Source organism: Apium graveolens, chromosome 10, assembly GCF_009905375.1.
Source record: "Apium graveolens cultivar Ventura chromosome 10, ASM990537v1, whole genome shotgun sequence".
In the NCBI taxonomy this organism is placed as follows: Eukaryota; Viridiplantae; Streptophyta; class Magnoliopsida; order Apiales; family Apiaceae; genus Apium; species Apium graveolens.
This window is the reverse complement of record NC_133656.1, coordinates 139,577,956-139,597,024: the sequence shown is the minus strand read 5'-3', so window position 1 is coordinate 139,597,024 and position 19,069 is coordinate 139,577,956. Positions and strand designations below refer to the sequence as shown.

General features: G+C 39.8%; 1 non-coding gene across 1 annotated transcript; it reads left to right on the top strand.

The window, feature by feature from the left end:
* Positions 1-18,736: 18,736 nt before the first annotated feature.
* LOC141694411 (small nucleolar RNA R71) lies at positions 18,737-18,843 on the top strand. Its single transcript, XR_012563720.1, has one exon. It is a non-coding gene; the product is annotated as a small nucleolar RNA R71 (small nucleolar RNA).
* Positions 18,844-19,069: the final 226 nt, after the last annotated feature.

The following is a 19,069-nucleotide window of genomic DNA, read 5'->3' as shown; positions in this document are numbered from 1 at the left end:
TGACCATTTATGTAATAACCCCAAAAATTTTCAACTTTTTGTAACCCTTGTGAATAGTGTTTTAGCTGAATGAGAAAACTTTTCACGCCACACTATGTAGGGGTTCTGTTATGGATATTCTGGGATTTTATTAGTACTCTATGAAGTATATAAGTGTATGTAAATATCGTCAGAATCCAATTCCGAACACTTTGGTTTTTCCCGGAAATCCACAAGATACGGAGAGAATTGAGTATAAGGTAACAGGATAAAAAGGATTTAAATTTAAGGATTATATAGAGGATCATAAAAAAGGAATATAATGTATTGAGAAAGGTTAAGGGAACCTAAGTAATAAGATCCCGGGTATGATCCTTCAAACGATAAACGAGAACGAAAGTTAAGCGAACCGTATAACAGATCAGCGGTCATTAGGCAAACGATTAGGAAGTTAATCAAAGGGATTAATGGGAATGATGTCATCCAACCAATAGAAAGAAGACAAGGAAGGAAGGATGACATCATGAGGATGAGGTAAGCATGACATGGGAAGGAAGGAGGTGTGGTTGAATAAGAACCACACAAATTCAAGGGCAAGGTAGTAATTTGCTAAATCAAATACAAATCAAGTCAACCAAGCTAGCAAAATCATTTCATCAAAAATCAAAAACAACCAAGGCATTTGTTCTTCACCTTGCTCTCGGCTTTTACACATTTTCAAGGCTAGATTTTTCAAAAATCAAGATCCAAGCATCCTAAATTGGTAAGAAAATTCCCTAATCATCTTTATGCTTAGTTATGGCTATATCATGAGTTTAAGCCATTAATTCTTTCTCTAACTTCTTCATTTAATCAAAGAAGAAGACAATGAATAGTGTTTTCAAGTTTTTAACTTGAACTTTTTCTTGTTTTTCTTGAAGATCCAAGCTTTCCTAAGGCTTCTCAAAGCTTCTTAAGGCTTCCTAGCTCCACCCACCACTTCAAGGAAGGTATACCATTTCCAAACCCTAGGTTCATATATATTATAAGGTGATTTTGATGAGTGGGATGCTATTGTAGTTGTTGTTATGATTTAGAGTTTGAGATTTGGTATGGTTGTGTAATGGAATGGTAATTTTGTGGTTTTGATTTTAAGGAACTTAAGTATGATTAAAGTTAGGTTTAAGCATATGTATGAATGATTAAAATTGAATTGGTTGGGATTGTTATGATGTGATAAGGATGGATGTTTGTTGTGTGTTGGATTTGAGGATGGTTTGGGTTGATTGTGGATGGTTTAAAAATTTGGAAATCGCGTAAACATAGCCGTCGTAACGTCCGATTTTCTTTGGACTGTTTTTGTGCATAGCATTAGGACCCGAGAACCCCCTGCTAGATTATGACCACTGCCATGTTTAGATATCTCATGTTACGAGCTTCGTTTTGATATGTAGTTCGTTCGATTCCGATGCACGGTTTAGGAGAAACGACCGTTTCAAGTAACGGCGTTTCGCGAACGAAACTTTTTCCCTCGCCTTACTTTGAAACATAGGTTAAAGACCAAAAAGGGTTAATTAATGTGTGAAACATTTATGGTAAGTGTGTTAGGCAGTTGGTAAGTCATTCGCGAAGGAATCGCTTTAAAACTCGTAAAGGTTAAATTATTAAAAATGGCGGAGCCGAGGGTACCCGAGTGACTTAAGCGAATCGGTGAGCGCCAAACAAGCGTTAGAGTCTAAGTTAGTTAAAGTATAGGTTTACAAGTGATTTTGGTTTAATTCCAACTTACTTGTTGTTTATAGGTGATCAGACTCGTCCCGAGCCTTTCTCACCCCCAAGTCGCTCAGGCAAGTATTCTATCCGTTATACTGTTGTTGTGATGAATATATGTATTTGCATTATCTTGCGATAGATGCATGTTGGATAATTAGCAAATGATGCGATATATTGTAGCATGTGATATAGTATGTATGCATGCCTGTTTCATATTCTTGGAATATATATCTGTTGGTTCAGTTGATAATACCTATGCTAGAGGATAGCGGTAACTTGCATATACCCTTAGTATAGGGACCCAAAGGTGAACATATTTCCAAACCGGGAGTCGATGTTCCCGAGTATATTATATATATATATATATATATATTTATATATATATATATGGTTATAGTTTTTTTTAAAACTATGGATCGAATAAGGTTTATTCGATAACTTTAACTTTATTTTATTATTGAATATTATTTCGAATATTATTCGAAGGCGTATGACTCCTTTTATTATTTATTGAATATTATTTGAATATTCATTTGAGGATGTATGACTCCTTTATTTTATTTAATGAATATTATTTATACTATTCATTCGAGGTATTATGACTCAGCTTATTTTATTTATTGAGCATTATTTGAATATACATTTGAGGATCTATGACTCCGATTATTTGCTGAAATATATTCTTTATTTTATTAAAGAATAAGATGTCAATAATCAAACTTATTTTCGATTATTCAAATAAAGATAATACTTTCATATAAGTATATCTTTGGTTATTTAATACTCGTTTCAAGTATAAGTTTTAAAACTTCTACTTCAATTATTTTTATAAAGATTATTCTTTATGGGAATATTATTTAATTAATAATATTCAGTCATTTTCTAAATATTCTGGGGACTGATTTACTTCATTAAATCAGCTTTACTCCAAACACTCTATAAAGTGTTTTCGAGTCTTCAAAATGATTTTTAAAAGATAGAGCGGATCCCAAAACTCATTTTTATATTTAAGATCTTCCTTTTAAGGGGATTTAAATACTCGTTCAAAACTTGAGGGATCCGGCTCAGTGGTGTATTTTATATTCACAACAAGGTCGCAGTTTTGGTAAATGAATTGATTACTTACCCAACGTTCGGGAAGTAAGTCCATCTATTGAGTCGGCATAAGCAACATGGGCGCAGTGGGCGTCCATGATAGTGTAAGTGGCTCAGTGGGAGTCCATCAAATGCATAGGTGGCTGAGTGGCAGTCCAGCATAAGGTCCTAATTATGACCAGGGTGATGACCAGTGGGGAATTCGTCCATCTACTAGTAGAAAAGGTTACTAATGGGTATCTTTGCCTGATCAGCAAGATATCTAGTTTATGCCAAAATTCTTTTCCTTTCCAAAATTCATTGGATGTTTCAAACTCTGTTCATACTTTACATAACAGAGGTTCCAGGAAATGTTTTCGGGATATATATATGTGGATATATATATATCGGGACTAAATAAAGTATCTCATAACTTTTTCATTCAATAATATTTCAAAGATTGAATCCATTCAAGTCTTAACTTGTGGTCTCATCTATGGGATGTTTTTCTTAAAACTCTTTATACTTTGAACAGTGGTAGTTCAAGTAAGCTTTATAGATGATATAAGTGTAGTGAAGTATTTGGTAACTTCATTTCTTGTTTTTACTTATATCTAGTAAGTAATTATCTTACGCACGATAAAGATTCTATTAAGTATCCATTTAGATACTTATATTATTGTTATCACTATATATTATCTTGCGAGCTGTAAGGCTCACTCTTGTTTTATTTCTTCATCACACAACAACAGTTAGGAGAGATGGCCAGACTCCAGCAGACCCAGCGCAAGCGCGTGGGAAGCGCCCCGCGTCTTCCCGATGATGTTGTAGCTGCTATAGCTGCAGAGGTAGATCTATTGTAGATCCTACTATCTACTTTTGAGAATCAAATTATGTATAATTATAACTTGTGGCAGATAATGGCAATTAACTGTAAATTTATCAAGTAATCATTTTGGGTTGTAATAATTTTAAATTGTGGATTCAAAGACTTGTACTTATTTCAATTTCATCTCTGAGACTATAACGGGTTGTGGTGTGTGTTAGTGTGGGGTCACAGCATAAGGTTATTTTTATTAATTAAGTGAAGTGATATTGTGGAAAGAAAGACCGTGACAACCCGGATCCCCGACCCCGGATCTGGGGGTGTTACAGAAATGGTATCAGAGCTAAGCGTTATAAACCTCAGAGATGATGCGACGATATAATAATAAACTCACAAAGATAATAAGAACTCTTGCCAAGTTCATGGTCGGACTACTTAAAGTAGTGCTGACAGTTAAAACCCTTACGGGAACCCTTATAAGTATCATGATAGTAACTTAGCTCGTTTAATGTGTAGGCGCCTGAGATAGAGGACCCAGAGATGTTCGAGCGTGAGCATGATGAGGCATTGCTAGATGTTGAGGATCAGGAGGAGCCTGAGATGGAGGAGGATGAGGAGGACCCCCCAGAGGAGCCTGAGACGGAGGTCATTGCTGTTTCAGATGAGGAGGACCCCTCAGAGGAGTCAGAGACAGAGGTTATTGCTATTCCAGATGAGGAGGACCCGGATGAGGTCCCAGTAGCTGAGGAGCGTGTTGGATCTATGGTAGTGTATGCTGGTATCCCTTTACCCACACTTCCGGTGGTCAGAGCCCCTACCCCTCCACCACTATCTTGGATTCCTGATGATGACAGCTCAGAGACCCATACTTCCGAGCCTAGGCAGACCGAGGAGGCACCCTCAGCGGCTCCGGATTCACCACCTCTTGACCCTGCCCAGAGGCAGTCTTCGTTAGCTCATGGATATGTTCAGGATGTTCTGAGGACCCGAGTGGCTGTTGCCGAGGCCCAACTGGATGAGGCCAGGAGGGAGTTGGATGCAGAGAGGGCGGGTAGGCGTACCCGAGCTTATGAGACCAGGGCTTCTATACCCCGATCCTTGAGGAGGGAGCTTACGGGGATAGAGCTCACGTCCCGAGCGAGACTCAGATCTCTCCAGGGGGACAGGCATGGTAGGATCTCCAGGCGGCAGGCCGACTATATCTTCCGTCGTGCGATGGAAAGGGTTTGGGAGCTGACCCGCTCCGGTGTGTGATTCAGGATTGATGATGGAATAGTCTAGTTGTCTAGTTAGCCGAGGCCTTAGTAAGAGCCAATTTTCCGGGATAGTTGACTTGTATATAGCATCCCTTTTTCTGACTAGACAGATAGACTCGTGTGTATCACTTTTGGGACAGATGACTGTAGCACTGTTGTACTTTTGACCAGATCAAACTATGTATTTCTCACATTATGTATATATTTGTTTCCTTTCGGTTCAGTTCCATAGTGACGGGATCACTGTTTTATTATTATATTTACTGCACTTCGTATTAGAACTTTCTTAAAATAATAGAATTGCGATATACGTTCTCCCCATTATAAGAGCTGTGCAAGGCACAATGTTGTATATGATTGTGACCTAACGTTGAATTTTTCCCAATAATTGTTTTTATTATTATCAGAATCATGCCGCCAAGAAAGATTGGAACTAGGGCGAACCCTGGGTCTGAGGACCAGGGAAGCCATAATCAGGACAATAGAAACCAAGAACACAGTGAAGAGGAAGATGAGGATTATGTGGAACAGGATGACTCCCTGTATGAAAAGGAAGAGGAGACATATGATGTTGAGGGATTTGAGATAGAGGCTGAAGAAGGAGAAACCGAGGTTGAGCAACCAGTACCAAACCCAGGCATGGATCCCATGAGCCAGTTCATGCAACTCCTAAGACAGAATTTGGAACGTCAACCCAACCCACCCCCTCAAGGAAGTAACAATGTTGTGGCAAACTCTTTCAGGGCTTTTAAGTCCCTTAAGCCCCCTGAGTTCCACGGATCAGCCGACCCAGTTGAGGCAAGGGCATGGTTAAAGGAAATGGAGAAATCTTTTGAGATTTTGAGTACCGAGGAGGCACAGAAGACTGTATTTGCTACCTACCTTCTGAAAGGAGAAGCTAACTACTGGTGGGAGGCCAAGAAAAACATGGAGACAGGTGCTATTATAACCTGGGAGAGATTTAGTCAGTTGTTTCTGGGGAAGTATTTCCCGAGGTTTATGGAAAGCCAGATGGAGCTCAAGTTCTTGGAGCTAAAGCAGAATAACTTGTCTGTAGCAGAGTACGAGGCGAAATTTACTGAGTTATCAAGGTTTGTGCCGGAGTTTGTGAGCACCGAGGAAAAGAAAGCTAGGAGGTTTCAGCAGGGACTGAAACCGTGGATTCAGAATAGGGTGGCAATCCTTGAGCTTACGGACTATGCCACTCTGGTGCAAAAGGCAACGATTGTAGAAGTTGGAAGTGAACAGATGCAGAAGGAAAGAGAGGAGAAAGGAATAAAGAGGAAAAGTATGAGCACGGGTGGAGGTTCCGCAGGAAGGAGCTTCCCAACTAGATTTAATCGAGGAGCAGTGTCCCTGCCAGGAAGGAACACTGGGTTTAAGCGACCAATGAGTGTGAGTGTGAGCCAGGGCGGCCAGAAGTCAAGAATGTCCTATTCCAACCAGTCTCGACCCCCATTGCCAGCCTGTAACATATGTGGAAGGAATCACACGGGGGAGTGTAAAGAAAGGCCAGTAACCTGCTTTAAGTGCGGTCGGGAAGGCCACTATTCAACTAGGTGCCCATCATCAACCCCTGCCGTCGTTCCAACCACCAATTGTCATCGGTGTGGACGCCCGGGTCATTGGAAGAAGGAATGCCCAATGAACAAACCAGCAGCTTCGGGAGCAAGCAGGGCTGCTTCTAATAAGCCACCTACTGCGAGGACTTTCAACATGACAGTCCAGGATGCTATGAAAGATTCAGATGTGATAGCAGGTACCCTTTCTCTAAATTCAGTCAGTGCAAATGTTTTATTTGATTCGGGAGCAACTAAATCTTTTATATCAAAGGACTTTGCGCGTAAGTTAAGACTTAAGGCTAAACCCTTGATAGAACCCTTACAAGTAGAAATAGCCAATCATGAAATTATTCCTGTTAACCAGATTCACCCCGCCTGTGAGATAGGCATAGGGGAGCAATCTTTCCGTGTTAATCTGATTCCTTTTAAATTAGGGGAGTTTGATGTGATTTTGGGAATGGACTGGCTATCTAGCAACGATGCTCAGATAGACTGTAAAGGGAAGAAAGTTAAGTTAAATATCCCCGGGAAGAAAGAAGTTATATTTAGAGGAAAGAGGCAGACGCAGAAATTTTTGACTATGGCCCAGGCCAAAAGGATGCTACGAAAAGGAAGTGAGGCCTACCTAGCCTATGTGGTGGACACGCAGAAGGAGGTGCCCAACTTACAAGATATTCCAGTAGTCAACGAATTTGAAGATGTATTCCCACAAGACCTTCCGGGATTACCACCCGATAGAGTGATTGAATTTGCTATTGAGTTGGCCCCAGGGACGGCGCCAGTTTCAAAAGCACCTTACCGGTTAGCCCCGTTAGAAATGAAGGAATTAGCTATCCAATTGCAGGAACTCTTGGATAAGGGTATGATAAGACCCAGTGTGTCCCCGTGGGGAGCACCAGTTTTATTTGTTAAGAAGAAAGATGGGAGCATGAGGTTGTGCATAGACTATCGAGAGTTGAACAAGCTAACCATAAAGAACCGGTACCCATTACCTAGAATAGACGATCTGTTCGACCAGCTAAAGGATGCTGTTTATTTTTCCAAGATCGACCTGAGAACTGGATATCACCAACTAAAGATTAAACCCGAAGATATTTCCAAGACAGCGTTCCGTACCAGGTATGGGCATTATGAGTTCTTGGTAATGTCCTTTGGATTAACCAACGCCCCAGCGGCTTTCATGGATTTAATGAATAGAGTATTTAAGAAGTACTTGGACAAGTATGTGATAGTTTTTATCGATGATATTTTGATCTACTCAAGGACTGAGGCAGAACATGCAGAGCATTTGAGGATAGCTCTAGGAATACTCAGAGAGGAGCAGTTATATGCCAAATTCTCGAAGTGTGAATTCTGGCGGAATGAAGTACAGTTTTTAGGACATGTGATTAATAAAGAAGGAGTATTGGTCGACCCCTCCAAGATAGAGGCGGTCTCAAATTGGGAAAGGCCAACCACACCCACAGAGGTAAGGAGTTTCATAGGATTGGCCGGCTACTATCGTAGATTTGTACAGAACTTTGCGAAGATCGCAGCCCCTTTGACACGACTTACTCGTAAGACAGAGAAGTTTGAATGGACGGAGAAATGCGAGAACAGTTTTCAGGAATTAAAGAAGAGGTTGATAACGGCTCCGGTATTGGCATTGCCGGACGGAAAAGGAGATTTTGTGATATATAGTGACGCGTCGCACAAAGGATTAGGATGTGTGCTTATGCAGCACGGTAAAGTTATCGCGTATGCGTCGAGACAACTGAAGGAATACGAGGTTAGATATCCTACTCATGACCTTGAGCTCGCGGCAATAGTATTTGCTTTAAAAATTTGGAGGCACTACTTGTATGGAGAGAAGTGCGAGATTTTCACAGACCATAAGAGCCTCAAGTACATATTTACGCAGAAAGAGCTCAACATGCGCCAGAGGAGATGGTTAGAACTAATCAAGGACTATGATTGTGAGATTCTCTATCATCCAGGGAAAGCCAATGTGGTGGCTGATGCCCTTAGTAGAAAGGAAAGACTCCGAATGATAACGACTTCGGAAGAGTTGATAAGGGATTTTGAGAAAATGGAAATAGAGGTAAAGGTAACCGGAACCGGAACTGAAAAGCTTTTTGAGATCTCAATGCAGCCAGAGTTATTGGAAAAAATCAGATTGTGCCAGGAGAAAATAATGAATGAAGGCAGAAAGTCAATGACTGGAGAGGAGATCCATACTGAAAAAGATGATAAGGGGATAATGAGGTACTCCTACCGAATTTGGGTTCCGAATGTTCAAGAACTTAAAAATGAGATTTTGGACGAAAGCCATAGTTCGAGGTATTCCATTCACCCGGGAAGTACCAAGATGTATAGGGATTTGAAGGAATATTACTGGTGGCCCAACATGAAGAGGGACGTAGCAGAATGGGTAAACAAGTGTTTGACTTGCCAAAGAGTAAAGGCAGAGCACCAGAGACCCAGTGGACTTTTGCGACCCCTGGAGATTCCCGAATGGAAATGGGAACAGATAGCGATGGATTTTGTTGTAGGCTTGCCAAGGACGAAAGCCAATCACAATGCCATTTGGGTAATTATAGACCGACTGACAAAGTCAGCTCATTTCATTCCTATCAATGAGAGATACACAGTCGATAGACTGGTGGACATTTACCTTAAGGAAATAGTAACGCGACATGGAGTCCCAGCGTCCATTGTCTCAGACCGAGACCCAAGGTTCAACTCCAGATTTTGGAGGAGCTTTCAGGAATGTGCGGGGACCAAGTTAAATATGAGTACCGCGTACCATCCCCAGACGGATGGACAGAGTGAAAGGACCATCCAGACACTAGAGGATATGTTGAGAGTCTGTGCAATAGACCTTAAAGGAAGTTGGGATGATCACTTGCCGTTGATCGAGTTTTCTTATAACAATAGCTTTCATGCTAGCATCGGAATGCCGCCTTATGAGGCCCTGTACGGAAGAAGGTGTCGATCTCCCTTATACTGGGATGAAGTAGGAGAGCGGAAGATGCTCGGACCCGAAGTGGTCCAAAGGACCAAAGATATAGTGGATCTTATCAGAGGGCGACTTGTAGCAGCCCAAGACAGACAAAAGAAATATGCAGACCTAGCCCGAAAGGACAAGGAATATGAAGTAGGGGACTTAGTATTGCTGAAAGTATCCCCTTGGAAGGGATTAATGAGGTTCGGAAAGAAGGGAAAACTAAGCCCAAGATACATTGGACCTTTTGAGATATTAAGACGGATTGGAAAGTTAGCTTACGAGCTAGCCCTACCCCCTAATTTGCAACAAGTTCATAATGTGTTCCATGTGTCAATGCTAAGGAGGTATCATCGGGATGCCAGGCACATAGTGGAGTACGAGCAGGTGGATATGCAGCCAGATCTAACTTACGTGGAGAAGCCAGTAAGGATCATAGATAAGAAGGAGCAGGTGCTTCGGAACAAGGTGATCAAGCTAGTCAGAGTACTATGGCAGAATCATAATGCGGAAGAATCGACTTGGGAACTAGAGAGCGCAATGCTAGAAAAGTACCCCCATTTGTTTTCTGTTTGATTCCGGGACGGAATCCTTTTAAGGAGGGGAGACTGTAATAACCCCAAAAATTTTCAACTTTTTGTAACCCTTGTGAATAGTGTTTTAGCTGAATGAGAAAACTTTTCACGCCACACTATGTAGGGGTTCTGTTATGGATATTCTGGGATTTTATTAGTACTCTATGAAGTATATAAGTGTATGTAAATATCGTCAGAATCCAATTCCGAACACTTTGGTTTTTCCCGGAAATCCACAAGATACGGAGAGAATTGAGTATAAGGTAACAGGATAAAAAGGATTTAAATTTAAGGATTATATAGAGGATCATAAAAAAGGAATATAATGTATTGAGAAAGGTTAAGGGAACCTAAGTAATAAGATCCCGGGTATGATCCTTCAAACGATAAACGAGAACGAAAGTTAAGCGAACCGTATAACAGATCAGCGGTCATTAGGCAAACGATTAGGAAGTTAATCAAAGGGATTAATGGGAATGATGTCATCCAACCAATAGAAAGAAGACAAGGAAGGAAGGATGACATCATGAGGATGAGGTAAGCATGACATGGGAAGGAAGGAGGTGTGGTTGAATAAGAACCACACAAATTCAAGGGCAAGGTAGTAATTTGCTAAATCAAATACAAATCAAGTCAACCAAGCTAGCAAAATCATTTCATCAAAAATCAAAAACAACCAAGGCATTTGTTCTTCACCTTGCTCTCGGCTTTTACACATTTTCAAGGCTAGATTTTTCAAAAATCAAGATCCAAGCATCCTAAATTGGTAAGAAAATTCCCTAATCATCTTTATGCTTAGTTATGGCTATATCATGAGTTTAAGCCATTAATTCTTTCTCTAACTTCTTCATTTAATCAAAGAAGAAGACAATGAATAGTGTTTTCAAGTTTTTAACTTGAACTTTTTCTTGTTTTTCTTGAAGATCCAAGCTTTCCTAAGGCTTCTCAAAGCTTCTTAAGGCTTCCTAGCTCCACCCACCACTTCAAGGAAGGTATACCATTTCCAAACCCTAGGTTCATATATATTATAAGGTGATTTTGATGAGTGGGATGCTATTGTAGTTGTTGTTATGATTTAGAGTTTGAGATTTGGTATGGTAGTGTAATGGAATGGTAATTTTGTGGTTTTGATTTTAAGGAACTTAAGTATGATTAAAGTTAGGTTTAAGCATATGTATGAATGATTAAAATTGAATTGGTTGGGATTGTTATGATGTGATAAGGATGGATGTTTGTTGTGTGTTGGATTTGAGGATGGTTTGGGTTGATTGTGGATGGTTTAAAAATTTGGAAATCGCGTAAACATAGCCGTCGTAACGTCCGATTTTCTTTGGACTGTTTTTGTGCATAGCATTAGGACCCGAGAACCCCCTGCTAGATTATGACCACTGCCATGTTTAGATATCTCATGTTACGAGCTTCGTTTTGATATGTAGTTCGTTCGATTCCGATGCACGGTTTAGGAGAAACGACCGTTTCAAGTAACGGCGTTTCGCGAACGAAACTTTTTCCCTCGCCTTACTTTGAAACATAGGTTAAAGACCAAAAAGGGTTAATTAATGTGTGAAACATTTATGGTAAGTGTGTTAGGCAGTTGGTAAGTCATTCGCGAAGGAATCGCTTTAAAACTCGTAAAGGTTAAATTATTAAAAATGGCGGAGCCGAGGGTACCCGAGTGACTTAAGCGAATCGGTGAGCGCCAAACAAGCGTTAGAGTCTAAGTTAGTTAAAGTATAGGTTTACAAGTGATTTTGGTTTAATTCCAACTTACTTGTTGTTTATAGGTGATCAGACTCGTCCCGAGCCTTTCTCACCCCCAAGTCGCTCAGGCAAGTATTCTATCCGTTATACTGTTGTTGTGATGAATATATGTATTTGCATTATCTTGCGATAGATGCATGTTGGATAATTAGCAAATGATGCGATATATTGTAGCATGTGATATAGTATGTATGCATGCCTGTTTCATATTCTTGGAATATATATCTGTTGGTTCAGTTGATAATACCTATGCTAGAGGATAGCGGTAACTTGCATATACCCTTAGTATAGGGACCCAAAGGTGAACATATTTCCAAACCGGGAGTCGATGTTCCCGAGTATATTATATATATATATATATATATATATTATATATATATATATGGTTATAGTTTTTTTAAACTATGGATCGAATAAGGTTTATTCGATAACTTTAACTTTATTTTATTATTGAATATTATTTCGAATATTATTCGAAGGCGTATGACTCCTTTTATTATTTATTGAATATTATTTGAATATTCATTTGAGGATGTATGACTCCTTTATTTTATTTAATGAATATTATTTATACTATTCATTCGAGGTATTATGACTCAGCTTATTTTATTTATTGAGCATTATTTGAATATACATTTGAGGATCTATGACTCCGATTATTTGCTGAAATATATTCTTTATTTTATTAAAGAATAAGATGTCAATAATCAAACTTATTTTCGATTATTCAAATAAAGATAATACTTTCATATAAGTATATCTTTGGTTATTTAATACTCGTTTCAAGTATAAGTTTTAAAACTTCTACTTCAATTATTTTTATAAAGATTATTCTTTATGGGAATATTATTTAATTAATAATATTCAGTCATTTTCTAAATATTCTGGGGACTGATTTACTTCATTAAATCAGCTTTACTCCAAACACTCTATAAAGTGTTTTCGAGTCTTCAAAATGATTTTTAAAAGATAGAGCGGATCCCAAAACTCATTTTTATATTTAAGATCTTCCTTTTAAGGGGATTTAAATACTCGTTCAAAACTTGAGGGATCCGGCTCAGTGGTGTATTTTATATTCGCAACAAGGTCGCAGTTTGGTAAATGAATTGATTACTTACCCAACGTTCGGGAAGTAAGTCCATCTATTGAGTCGGCATAAGCAACATGGGCGCAGTGGGCGTCCATGATAGTGTAAGTGGCTCAGTGGGAGTCCATCAAATGCATAGGTGGCTGAGTGGCAGTCCAGCATAAGGTCCTAATTATGACCAGGGTGATGACCAGTGGGGAATTCGTCCATCTACTAGTAGAAAAGGTTACTAATGGGTATCTTTGCCTGATCAGCAAGATATCTAGTTTATGCCAAAATTCTTTTCCTTTCCAAAATTCATTGGATGTTTCAAACTCTGTTCATACTTTACATAACAGAGGTTCCAGGAAATGTTTTCGGGATATATATATGTGGATATATATATATCGGGACTAAATAAAGTATCTCATAACTTTTTCATTCAATAATATTTCAAAGATTGAATCCATTCAAGTCTTAACTTGTGGTCTCATCTATGGGATGTTTTTCTTAAAACTCTTTATACTTTGAACAGTGGTAGTTCAAGTAAGCTTTATAGATGATATAAGTGTAGTGAAGTATTTGGTAACTTCATTTCTTGTTTTTACTTATATCTAGTAAGTAATTATCTTACGCACGATAAAGATTCTATTAAGTATCCATTTAGATACTTATATTATTGTTATCACTATATATTATCTTGCGAGCTGTAAGGCTCACTCTTGTTTTATTTCTTCATCACACAACAACAGTTAGGAGAGATGGCCAGACTCCAGCAGACCCAGCGCAAGCGCGTGGGAAGCGCCCCGCGTCTTCCCGATGATGTTGTAGCTGCTATAGCTGCAGAGGTAGATCTATTGTAGATCCTACTATCTACTTTTGAGAATCAAATTATGTATAATTATAACTTGTGGCAGATAATGGCAATTAACTGTAAATTTATCAAGTAATCATTTTGGGTTGTAATAATTTTAAATTGTGGATTCAAAGACTTGTACTTATTTCAATTTCATCTCTGAGACTATAACGGGTTGTGGTGTGTGTTAGTGTGGGGTCACAGCATAAGGTTATTTTTATTAATTAAGTGAAGTGATATTGTGGAAAGAAAGACCGTGACAACCCGGATCCCCGACCCCGGATCTGGGGGTGTTACAATTTACTTTGAACGCCTGATCCGGATGCTTAGCAAAAATTTCCACAGCTCAATGTGGAAACACGATTTTGACAATGAACGGTCCTGACCACCTTGACTTAAACTTTCCTGGAAAAAATCGAAGACACGTGTTGAATAATAGAACTTGTTGACCAGGAAAAAATGACTTGTGCACTAACCTCCTATCATGCCATCTCTTGATCTTCTCCTTGTATAATTTATTATTCTCATAAGCCTGTAGTCGGAACTCGTCGAGTTCATTAAGTTGAAGCATTTTCTTCTCTCCAGCAGCTGCCATGTCAAGATTCAGTTTCTTCAAAGCCCAATACGCTTTATGATTTAACTCCGCAGGCAAATGACACGCCTTATCATATACCATCTGGAAAGAAGACATGCCTAGAGGAGTCTTGAATGTGTTCTGTAGGCCCAAACAGCTTCCTCGAGCTTCAAAGACCAATCTTTCCCTGACGGAATCATAACTTTCTCCAAGATTCGCTTGATCTCTCGATTAAAGACTTCAGCTTGCCCATTAGTTTGAGGGTGATAAGCTGTGGCCACACGATGATTCATATGATACTTTTCCATCAATGCAGTGAACTTGTGCTTGCAGAAATGCGATCCCTAATCACTGATTATGACCCTTGAAGTACCGAAACGTGTGAATATCTGCTTATGAAGAAAATTTATCACCACCTTAGCATCGTTGGTTGGCAAAGCTTTAACTTCAACCCATTTAGACACATAATCCACTGCCAAAAGAATATATTGATTATTGCATGACGAGACAAATAGCCCCATAAAGTCGATTCCCCAAACATCGAAAATCTCAACTTCGAGAAACACATTAAGAGGCATCTCATCCCTCTTGGACATATTTCCAACTCATTGGCAGCGATCACATCTTAACACGAACTGATGAGCATCTTTAAACAAAGTAGGCCAAAAAATCCTGCTTGAAGAAAATGGGCAGCTGTCTTCTCTCCACCATAATGACCACCATACACAGTGGCATGATAATCTCGCAAAATACCCTTCGTCTCACTATACGGAATGCATCTCCTGATAATTTGATATGCTCCCTGTCTGAACAAGAACGGCTCATTCCATCGATACCACTTCACCTCATGTAGAAACTTCTTCCTTTGAGCATAAGAGAGTTCTAGGGAATGACATTACTCACAAGATAGTTCACAATATCTTCAAACCATGGTTCGTCTTCTTGCACCGCAAAAAGTTGCTTATCGGGAAAAGATTCATTGATTAACGTCTTATCGTGTGAAGCTTTACCTTGATCTTCCAGTCATGAGAGATGATCCGCTACCTGATTTTATGTACCTATCATGTCCTTGATTTCCTGATCGAATTTCTGAAGCAATAGAATCCATCGAATCAAGCGAGGTTTTGAAATTTTCTTCAAGACGAAGTATCGAATAACAGCATGATCAGTAAAACCTGTCACTTTTATCCCAAGCAAATAAGATCAAAATTTCTCGAAACCATAGACAATCGCCAAAAGCTCATTCTCAGTAGTAGTGTAATTCAGCTGAGCGCCATTAAGGGTTTTACTAGCATAGTAAACCACATGGAATATGTTCTTCGTCCTCTGGCCAAGAACAACTCTAACTGTAAAATCACTAGCATCACACATCACATATCATCTCGAAGGGCTCATTCCAATCAAATACAGTAATAACAGGTGCTATAGTCAAACTCTTTTTCAAGCTCTTAAAAGCAGCTAGATATTTTTCATCGAATTTGAAGGGAACATCCTTCTCCAACATATTGCACAAGGGTTTAGAGATTTAGGAGAAGTCTTTGATGAATCGCTGATAAAAACTCGCATGACCAAGAAAACTGCGGATTCTTTTAACTGAGATTGGTGGAGGAAGATTTTCAATAACCTCCACCTTGGCCTTATCCACTTCCAGACCCTTGCTAGAGACCTTGTGCTCAAGAATGATACCCTGTTGCACCATGAAGTGACATTTTTCCCAGTTGAGAACTTGATTGGTCTCAACACATCTTTTCAGCACTAAACCAAGATTATGCAAGCACTCCCCGAACACAGAGAAGTCATCCATGAACACCTCCACATTAGTACCAATAATATCTGGGAATATGACCATCATGCATATCTGAAAAGTCACAGATGCACCACAACGTCCGAAAGAAACTCGACGGAAAACGAAAGTGTCAAAAGGACAAGTAAACGTGGTCTTCTCCTGATCTTCTGGGGTAATGTAAATCTGATTATAGCCCGAGTACCCATCCAGAAGACAATAATAATCATGACCAACCAACCTGTTAAGCATTTAATCAATGAATGGAAGTGAGAAGTGATCCTTCCTGGTGGCTTTATTCAGCTTTCGATAGTCCATGCATACTCTCCACCATGTGACTGTCCGAGTAGGAATGAGCTCGTTCTTCTCATTAGCAACAACTGTAACGCCTCCTTTCTTAGGCACACACTGCATCGGGCTTACCCATTAACTGTCAGAAATCGGATAGGTGATCCCTGTTACCAGCCATTTAAGATTTTTCTTCTTCACAACCTCTTTCATGATAGGATTGAGTCTTTTATGTTGTTCAACTGTAGGCTTACTTCCTTCCTCAAGCAGAATTTTATGCATGCAATAAGAAGGGTTGATTCCCTTGATATCTGCCATAGTCCATCCAATTATTGATTTAAACTCTCTCAGAATTCTCAAAAGCTTGTCTTCGTCACTACCTGAAAGGTCAGATATAATAATAACAGGAAAAGTAGATGTATCGCCTAAAAAAGCATACCTCAAATGATCAGGCAGTGGTTTGAGCTCAAGTGGGAGCTTCCTCAATAGATGGTTTGAGACGCTCCTGAGAATTCTTCAACTCTGCTAATCCAAGAGACTCGAATGGAAAATCCAAACTCTTTTTCCATGGAGAAGCATTCAAATACTGCAGCTGCTCTGCCCCTCTTCATCTTCACTATCAGATTCCACTATGAAGGCTCTCTCTAAGGCATCAGTCCTTAGCATTTGATCAAGCTCCGAAGTCACTACAAAGTCGACCAACTCTACTTTCAAGCACTCCTCTTCATCAATAGAAAATTTCATTGCATTGAAGACATCAAAAGTCAAGTCCTGACCCTGAACCCTCATAGTAAGTTCACCCTTCTATACATCGATCAGAGTTCAGCCTGTAGCTAAGAATGATCTTCCCAAGAGAATGGGAATCTTCTTATCTTCCTCGAAGTCCAGAATGACAAAATCAGCAGGGAAGATGAGTTTATCCACCTTAACCAAGACAACCTCCACTACTCCTCATGGATAAGTGATGGAACGATCAGTCAGTTGCAAGGACATGTTTACCGGTTTTGGATCAGGAAGACCAAGTTTCTTGAAAACGGACAATGGCATCAGATTGATGCTAGCTCCCAAGTCACACAAAATCTTTTCGAAAGATAGATTTCCAATGGTAAACGGTATTGTGAAGCTTCCTGGATCTTTAAGTTTAGGAGGAAGTTCCTGTTGCAGCACAACACTGCACTCTTCCGTTAGAGCAACGGTTTCCAACTCCTCGAGTTTTAGCTTCCAAGATAGATAACCCTTCATGAACTTATCATAGCTTGGTATCTGTTCTAGAGTTTCCGAAAAAGGTATGTTAATGTGCAACTTCTTAAAAACTTCCAAAAACTTTGCAAACTGCTTGTCGAACTTCTCCCTCTGAAGCCTTTTAGGATATGGAGGAGGAGGGTAGACTTGTTTATCCCCTGTATTTTGTTCAGGAGGAGTGTTTTCAACAGATTTCTTCTTCGGTTCTGCTTCGTCACCTTTCTGTACAACTGAATCAGCCAAAATTTAATTTCTGAAATTGGGGAGGGTGCGGGCGCACTGCTATAGAGCGGGGGCGTGCTCTCTTTCTGGAATTTTTTTTCAGAATCTTCGTTGTGATGATTTTGGGGGCTCGTGACCTTTCTTGACCTCAGGGGGATTGCCTTAAGCTGTTCTTTGACTTCTCTCTTGCCTGGATTAGCCTCTGTGTCACTTGGAAGAGTTCCTTGAGGTCGGTTCAATAGGGCGTTAGCAATTTGTCCTATTTGATTCGCTATAGTCTTGATCGAAACTGCTTGGCTCTTGCACATAAGCCTCAACTCCTCTAATTCAGATTTTCATTAGAAGATTGACCGGCACCTCCATGAGATTGTTGTTGCATTCCCTGTGGCTGAAATTGCTGCCTTGGTGTATACTATTGTTGAAAACCAGGAGGATTGAATTGCTTGTTTCCAAACTGTTGGTATGGTTGTTGTGACTGTTGCACACCACCCTGATTATTGCTCCAGCTGAAGTTAGGATGATTGCGGTTGTTAGGATGATAAGTAGCAGGAACAGGTTGTTGCGATCTTTAAAAGTTGCTCACAAACTGAGCTGATTCATAGCACATTGCTCTGTCGCATGTGATCTTACACAAAGCTCACAAACACTCATTATCTGTTGAACACCATAGTTGGTCAGAGAATCGACCTTCATAGTTAACGCCTTTAGCTGAGCAGCGATAGCCGTAACTGTATCCACCTCCAGAATTCCTGCTACCTTGCCTTGTGGTAGTCTCTGAGTTGGATTCTGATATTCATTCACAGCCATCATCTTAATCAGCTCATAAGCTTCCTCATAGCTCTTAGCCCATAAGGCTCCGCCTGATGTTGCATCGAGCATAGGTCTTGATTGTGCTCCCAGACCATTATAAAAGTAACTGATCACCATCCAGTCAGGCATTCCATGATGAGGACACTTCCAAAGTATCTCCTTATAGCGCTCCCAAGCTTCACATAAAGATTCACCATATTGTTGCGCGAACTGAGTAAGAGCATTCCTGATTGTAGCTGTCTTTGTCATAGGGAAGAATTTAGTAAAAAAATATGAGCAAGATCCTCCCATGTCGCAATAGAACCTGGTAGTAGAGAGTGCAACCAGCTCTTAGCTCTATCCCTCAGAGAGAATAGGAAAAATCTCAGTTTCACAGTATCTTCCGAAACATTATTGAACTTGAAAAGTGTCGCAGATTTTCGATAAAATCCCTAATGTGCATATTGGGATCTTCCGTTGG